This window comes from Marmota monax, unplaced genomic scaffold (genome assembly GCF_021218885.2).
Source record: "Marmota monax isolate L192 unplaced genomic scaffold, Marmota_monax_Labrador192_F-V1.1 WCK01_AAM20220418_F8-fsc00033, whole genome shotgun sequence".
In the NCBI taxonomy this organism is placed as follows: domain Eukaryota; kingdom Metazoa; phylum Chordata; class Mammalia; order Rodentia; family Sciuridae; genus Marmota; species Marmota monax.
The window spans coordinates 3430348-3437126 of NW_026694282.1; positions in this window are offsets into that span (position 1 = coordinate 3430348).

Genomic DNA, 6779 nt, shown 5'->3' on the forward strand with positions numbered 1-6779 from the left:
AGAAGTAAAAATACAGAAGGAGAAAAAGCCAGCACAAGGACAATCCTTCAGACCATTTCCAACTGACTGGCAGCTGACTTTTTTGTCCTGGGTCCTTATGAGGAGCTATGTGAAATTAAGAGTCAGAGCTGAAAGGGAGAAGGAAACATTGATCCATTGTCCCATTGGTTCAAAGATGGCCTCAGGCACATAGATTTACCTGCATGTTAATATTGGGGAGTTCCTATAGGTGATCCAGCAGAGAAGCCTAGGATGGGAAGCAAGAAGTATCTGTTAGGAACCCACATTGGGGTACTGTGTGTTATACCACTGTGAAGCTGGTTGTGAAGGTTTGGATATTGTTTGTATCCTAAAGGTTCTTGTGTTGGAGATGGTAGATTTTTAAGAGATGGTATGTAGTGGAAGATGATTAGATTGGGGGGGCACTATTCTAGGAAGAGATTAATGTAGATCTTACTAGTTCTCATATGGGTGATTATAAAAGAGTAAGCCTGGCCCTCTCTACTCTCTTGTCTCCTTGCTCACTCATGTGCCCCTCTGTACATGGCCTTTCTACTTTATGTTTCTCTGCCATGTTGGGATGCAACCAGCACTTGCCAGTATACTAGTGCCATGCTGCTTGGACCCTTCAGCCACCAGAATCAGGAGCCAAGCAAATCCTTTTATTTTATAAGTTATCCAGCATGAGGTATTTTCTTTTTAATGCCAACATAAAATGAACTAGCACACTGTTGAAGCCTGTAAGTATATGGCCATCACAGCATTGGCTGGAGGAGAAAGTAGAGTTGAGTGGATCTGAGTGGTACACAAGAGGTATCTGACCCATTGAGATTTCACCCATGGAGCAAGGGAGAGAAACAAGGACTAATCACGTATACTAGGGATGCTGGAGGAAAAGTGGAAGTGGCTTAGAAGATACTGTTGAGAAGGCCCCAAAGATTAGGAGGAAAATAATAATGATAATGATAATGGTAAAATAATGATAATAATGAAATATAATAATGAAAATAATAATGATAATGGTAAAAATAATAGTTACAGGTATATTACTAATAGCAGTGATAGTGATAGTAGTGGCAGTAAGCACTATGTAAATGTGGGTTCTGAGGCAGGTACTATTCTAAGTTCTTTACATATATTAATTCACTCAATACAATCCCATGAGATAGGCACAGTTTATTCTCCCCTGTTGCACAAGGGGACACCAAGTTATAAGAAGTTAAAGTTCACAACTCATAATTGATGGAAGCAAGATTTGACCCCAGAGCCTATACTCTTAACCACTTCACCCTGCTGACCCAACGAATAAAAGAGTATCTGTGAGGCAAGAGAAGAGGAGAATTCCACAAGAAAGAAGCAGGCCAGGGAGAGTTTTACTTACTAAAGAAAAGAATGAAAACTAAGGGAAGACCATATGATTTGTGACTGACAGGCAACTGGTCACTTTTGAAAATGTTGTTTGAGCTAGGTAGTAAGCCAGAACACCGACTGCAAGAGAGAAGGAAGGAGGGCGGCCCAGGTCAATTTCTGGAGACATTTGCCAGTAAAGGGGTATTAATGTTTTATGTTAGTGTAACACCCCCGTGTTTTAATTTCCTAATAGAAGAGGAGGATCCAGTACCAAGGGAAAAAGATGGTCAGAAGGACCCTAAAAATGACCATGCTTGAGTTGCCAAAGAGCTCTCAGGTACAGAATTTGTCCTTCAGGTGATGCCCACTGAGGCTAAATCCCATCAAAGAAAGCTTAAAAGGTAACACAGGACCCACTAGAGACTGAGGAGGCCTTTAGAGACAAGAATACTGAGCAGATTTTCATTCTCTTGTTTTGCCATTTCTGACTTCCCACAAAATGGCAGAAAGGGACACACACTCCTGCCAACCTTCTCCTTTCCCTCCCCCACTTCATTATCTGAGCTCAGTCATTATTCTACATTTTCTGTGCCTTTGGAGAGAAAATCCAGCTCTTCAAACCATAACATTGGCAGCAGTTTTCTTCCTACAGTTTGTAAAAATTAAATCACAAATCAAAAGAGTATGAGCCAAACATGCCACAGCCATTTGGATTTACATGAAAGGGAAGCCATCAACACCTCCCTATCTTGGCTGATGAATGTGTCTGATATTTCAGACTTATTTCTTGGTTCTTTCATGACCACAAGACCAAAACTAATCAGTCCAATTAGACAAACTTCCAGATTATAGCTCTGAAGTCAACTCAACAAGTAACATATCCAGCAATATAATTTGCCAAGTATAATTCAGAGGATGCAGTCAGAGTGGAAGGCTGGGTGGAGGGGGAGGAGGAGATGGCTCCTGATTTATCACAGCAGCTAGAGCCGGATTCCAGTCTGGATACAAAACAAAGAATGAGAAATAAAGTTAGATTTGGGGCACTGTAACTACTGATCATCATGTTTTACTGATATTAAAAGAAAAAGAAGAAAAGAAAGCAAAATAGGCTAAGAACACCATCCAGAAAAAGACTTTTAACTACTTGCAAAATATAGAAAACACATTCCAAAGGAATCAAATGTAAAAAAGAAAAAAACCAAAGATAACTAGAATATATAGATAAATATTTATCTTATTAGTATAGTAGGATGGTCTTTTATAGCATTGAAAGAAAAAGTATAAAGAAAGAACTAGATTAAAGACTTTAACACATGAGTACTTAATTTTTCTGTACTCCATAAAATATCATAAACAAATTCAAAACCTAAGATAAATGGAAAAATATATTTGCAACATATTATTATTCAGTCATTTATGTCCTTAGCTCCAGTTTTAACTAGCTGTATTGGGATATAATTCACATACCACATAATTTGCCCATCTAAAGCATACAACTAATAGTTTTTAGTTTATTCACAGAATTGTGCAGCCATCATCACAATTTATTTTACAATATTTTTATCACCTCAGGAAAAAAAAATTTTACCCATTAAAAGTCACCCCCATTTCCTCCCAGCCTGACCCCAGCTCTCAGGTTATTCCATTTTCTGTCTCCATATATTTGCCAAATATAAATGCAGTTACATAAAATGCTGTTTGTGACTGGCATTTTTCACACTGAAGGAAGCGTACAACTTCTCCTAGTAGGGTATTTGGGGAATGCATAAGAATGGTTTTGAAGATGTTTATAGTATTTATACAATAATTGTTAGTTCAGGAACTTATTCTAAGGAAATAATCAAAGATGTGCACAGTGATTTAGGTTCAAAGCGGGTTATAAGACATAATTTGCAATAAAGAAAATGAAAATAATTCAAATGCTTGACAATAAGTAGTAAACAGATAAATCCACTGGAATATGATATCACCATAGAAAATTAATTGCTAGGACATTCAAGGTCAGAGAAACATACTCATGATATATTATTAAGTGAAATAAACATGTATGATATAATTCCAATTTTGTTCAAAATTTATATATCTATATGTAGAAATAGATAGATTGATCAATTGATAGATCTCCTTAGTGGTTTATTGCTAGATGAGGAAATATGAATTCAGGTGATTTGTTTTCTTCTTTATACTACTTTGTATTGTAACAGCAAAAGGAAATTTCCCCTCTGCCTTCTGAAGTTTCACTGGAATAAACTGTAAAAAGCAGATTGATTGGAGAAAGGACACACAAATTTATTATGTGCATAGCGGCAATCATATAATGTAATTACCCCCAGCCCAACGTGATTAAAAAACTCATATACCCCTTTTTCTATAGGAGAGGAGGAGAATGGAGAACATAGATAATATTCAGGGAAACAGTAAAAAATTTTAGGGGATCTCAATGAGTTTGGGGAACATTCTATAGTCTGGGACATAATGCATGTTTAATAGAACGGAAATGGTTTCTATATTATTCTCTTTGGAATATTAAATGGGACCAATACAGTGTGTGAAAAAAGATAGTCCACATGTGTTGACAGAGTTCAGTCTTTCTTTCTGAGCTGAGTAGTTTAGTCTTCTCTGTCTATCAAGATTTTAGTAGGAAGACTGAGGCAATTGGAAATCCGGGAAGGGAGATAAGGAGAATCTCCAGAAAGCCCTCTGGTGCTTGCAGGTAAGTGGGGTTAGGGTCTTAGGGGAGGAACAATTTTAATCAATTTAAAAATTTAATCAATTTTTAAATTAAAAAGGATCTTGATTCTTAGCCTATGTTTAAGGTCTTTTGATTTCTTTTATATCAAATTTCTCATCATTCCCCAAATACCATATTTGGGGGTCATCGTTCTCCAAGCCCCAACACTATTCTCTAATGTTTTAAATTAATAAACATTTATTATGTTTATGATAACCCAAAGCCATAAAACCATTAGAAAAACTTACTGAATCTGGTGTTTTATCCTGTAGAACCTCTGTAGCTCCAATCATTGCAGCAGTATCAGAATTCAGACTTCTGCAAGTGTGGGGGAGACTGCATGCAAGTGTGAGTAGCCAGGGTGGACATCAATCAACACAACTGCAAGAGGAAAAGGTAAGAGAAACCGAGGGCTTTCTTTTCTTTCCTTTTTTTGGTTCTGGGAATGGAACCCAGGTCCTTGCACATGCTAAATACATGCTTTACTGAGCTACATCCCCAGCCTCACTTGAGGATTTTCTGTGCTCTGATGCTAACCTAGAACATGAATTTGACTTTTCAAAACTAGGAACTGCTGAGAGGATAGTGCAGTAAGCATTGAGAACTGAGGCTGAGGGGTCATACTGAAGAGAAATGGTGGAAAGACAATGATGTGCACCACTAGGAACTCAAATTGTGAAATCAGCCATGAATGGAGTGCAAGGAAGGCTGCCTCTTAGGGAGCAGGGAGGGAGGGAGTGGACACAGACGGGGCTGTCCAATGACCGTGGACTTCAGTCAAATTTCATACATGCTCCAGCCTAGGCCCCCAAATCTGCTTGTATGTAAAAACCTGTCTGCAGTTCCACTCATTCCAATCCTGTTTCCCCTCTGGGATTCCATGGACTTGTTTATAAACACCAACATCCTCATTTCTGGATGTTACAGATGTATGCTTTCGTTTCCTGCAAGCAAGAGCCTTTTTAAAAGTTGCACTGGATGATAATGAGGAAGAAACCAGTTCTACTTGTGAAGGACTCCAAGCAGTTTGGCTAGAGCACATACTAGAAAGGGAAGCATTGGAAGATGAAGTTGGCAAGGCAGGTGGGTCCAGGCTGTGGAGGGTCTTGACTGCTGAGGACATAGTATTATCTTGTGATCTGATCCGCTTTGAACTCTACCTGCAATCTGCTACCTAATCATTGTATGACTTTGGGCCATTTGCCTTCTTTGAACTTAAGTTGTTTGATTTGTGAAATCAAGATTTTGGTTTAGGTAACTGTTAAAAATCATCACAGCTCTAAAATATTAATCTGCTGTCTACTTCATATCAAGTAAGCAGATGCTTTTCTTGCCACATCATCCAGAGATTAATGTTCTCAGGTGTGTGAGCCACAGCTGAATAATATTAGGAGTCCCAGAGCATAACTACACACCCCAGGCAATTTTTCCCCAAATGTGCCCAGACTTCTAGAGAACATGGTTTAAAATCTGATCCAGGATGACTGAGGTAGCTGGGAGATCCTAGCTCTTTTCCTTTTGAATAAAGTTTCAAAATAAACTTCATATGCAGACTGTACTTTTCATGAAAGAAGAGATCCTATCTCCTGTGTACCACTCTATCTGTCCCTGAAAAGAACCTGGCCCAGTAGATATTTTCTTTAACATTTTTAGTTTGTACATGGGCACAATATCTTTATTTTATTTATTTATTTATTTTTTTATATGGTGCTAAGGATCAAACCCAGAGCCTCACGCGTGTAGGCAAGCACTTTACCAGTAAGCTACAACCCCAGCCCAGTAAATATTTCTCAAATAATTGAATGGACAAAATTGCAAATCATAGAATACACGTGAAAACAATGTGGGAATCATAACACTCAGCATAGATTGTAACTATCACAGCTCGTTCAATAAAGGAAGCCATTTGAAAATTGCCATATGTAAGCAGAATAATAGTTTATTCAGAAGAGAGTCTATTGGTTGTGAAACAGGTATGAGTTAAGATTTCTAGATGGTTCAAGAGAGCTAAACATTAATTATCTCTCCTAAGTCTTACTAAGGTGACTTAAAAAGTGCTTGGGATTACCTGAAAAGCTCCCATGCTACCATATGACTAGTCCTAAACTAAGTTCATCTGAGAGTTCTTAAGATAGAAATAAAGGTCAGGTAAAGGAAGGGCCACGGTAGACCCAAGGAAGGCTGATTTGTGAAGCTTTATTGTGAACTTCAGAGTCGGGGTGGAGGAGAGGAGGAGATTATCAACATTTCAGATTTGCTTACTGTGTCTTAGAATCACTTCATTGATATCATTGTTTCACCCTTTAACATTTCTTGTGGCAGGTAGACTCTCTATTGGATGGGAAAGAGTTTTTATGGAAAGACATCCAACTCAAACTGATTTAAGTAAGGGAAGGGAATTGATCGATTGTCATGGCTGAAAAATTCAGAGGCAGTGATGGTTTCAGGCATAGCTGGATCCATAGCTGAATCTTGGGGCTAAAAATAGATAATCAGAAATCAATCTCTCCCTTCTGGCTATTTGTTTTGTTTTCCTGTGTTTTGGTTTAATTCTCAAGTACTCTTGTCATGTGTAGGATCCTAGAAGCGTGGAAACTGCATAAGAGGAAAAAAGTTCCTCCCCCTAATATTTTTAGCGAAAGTTCCAGGATTTAATTTGAACAGACATACTTGGGTCATGAGCTTATCTGGGAAGCAT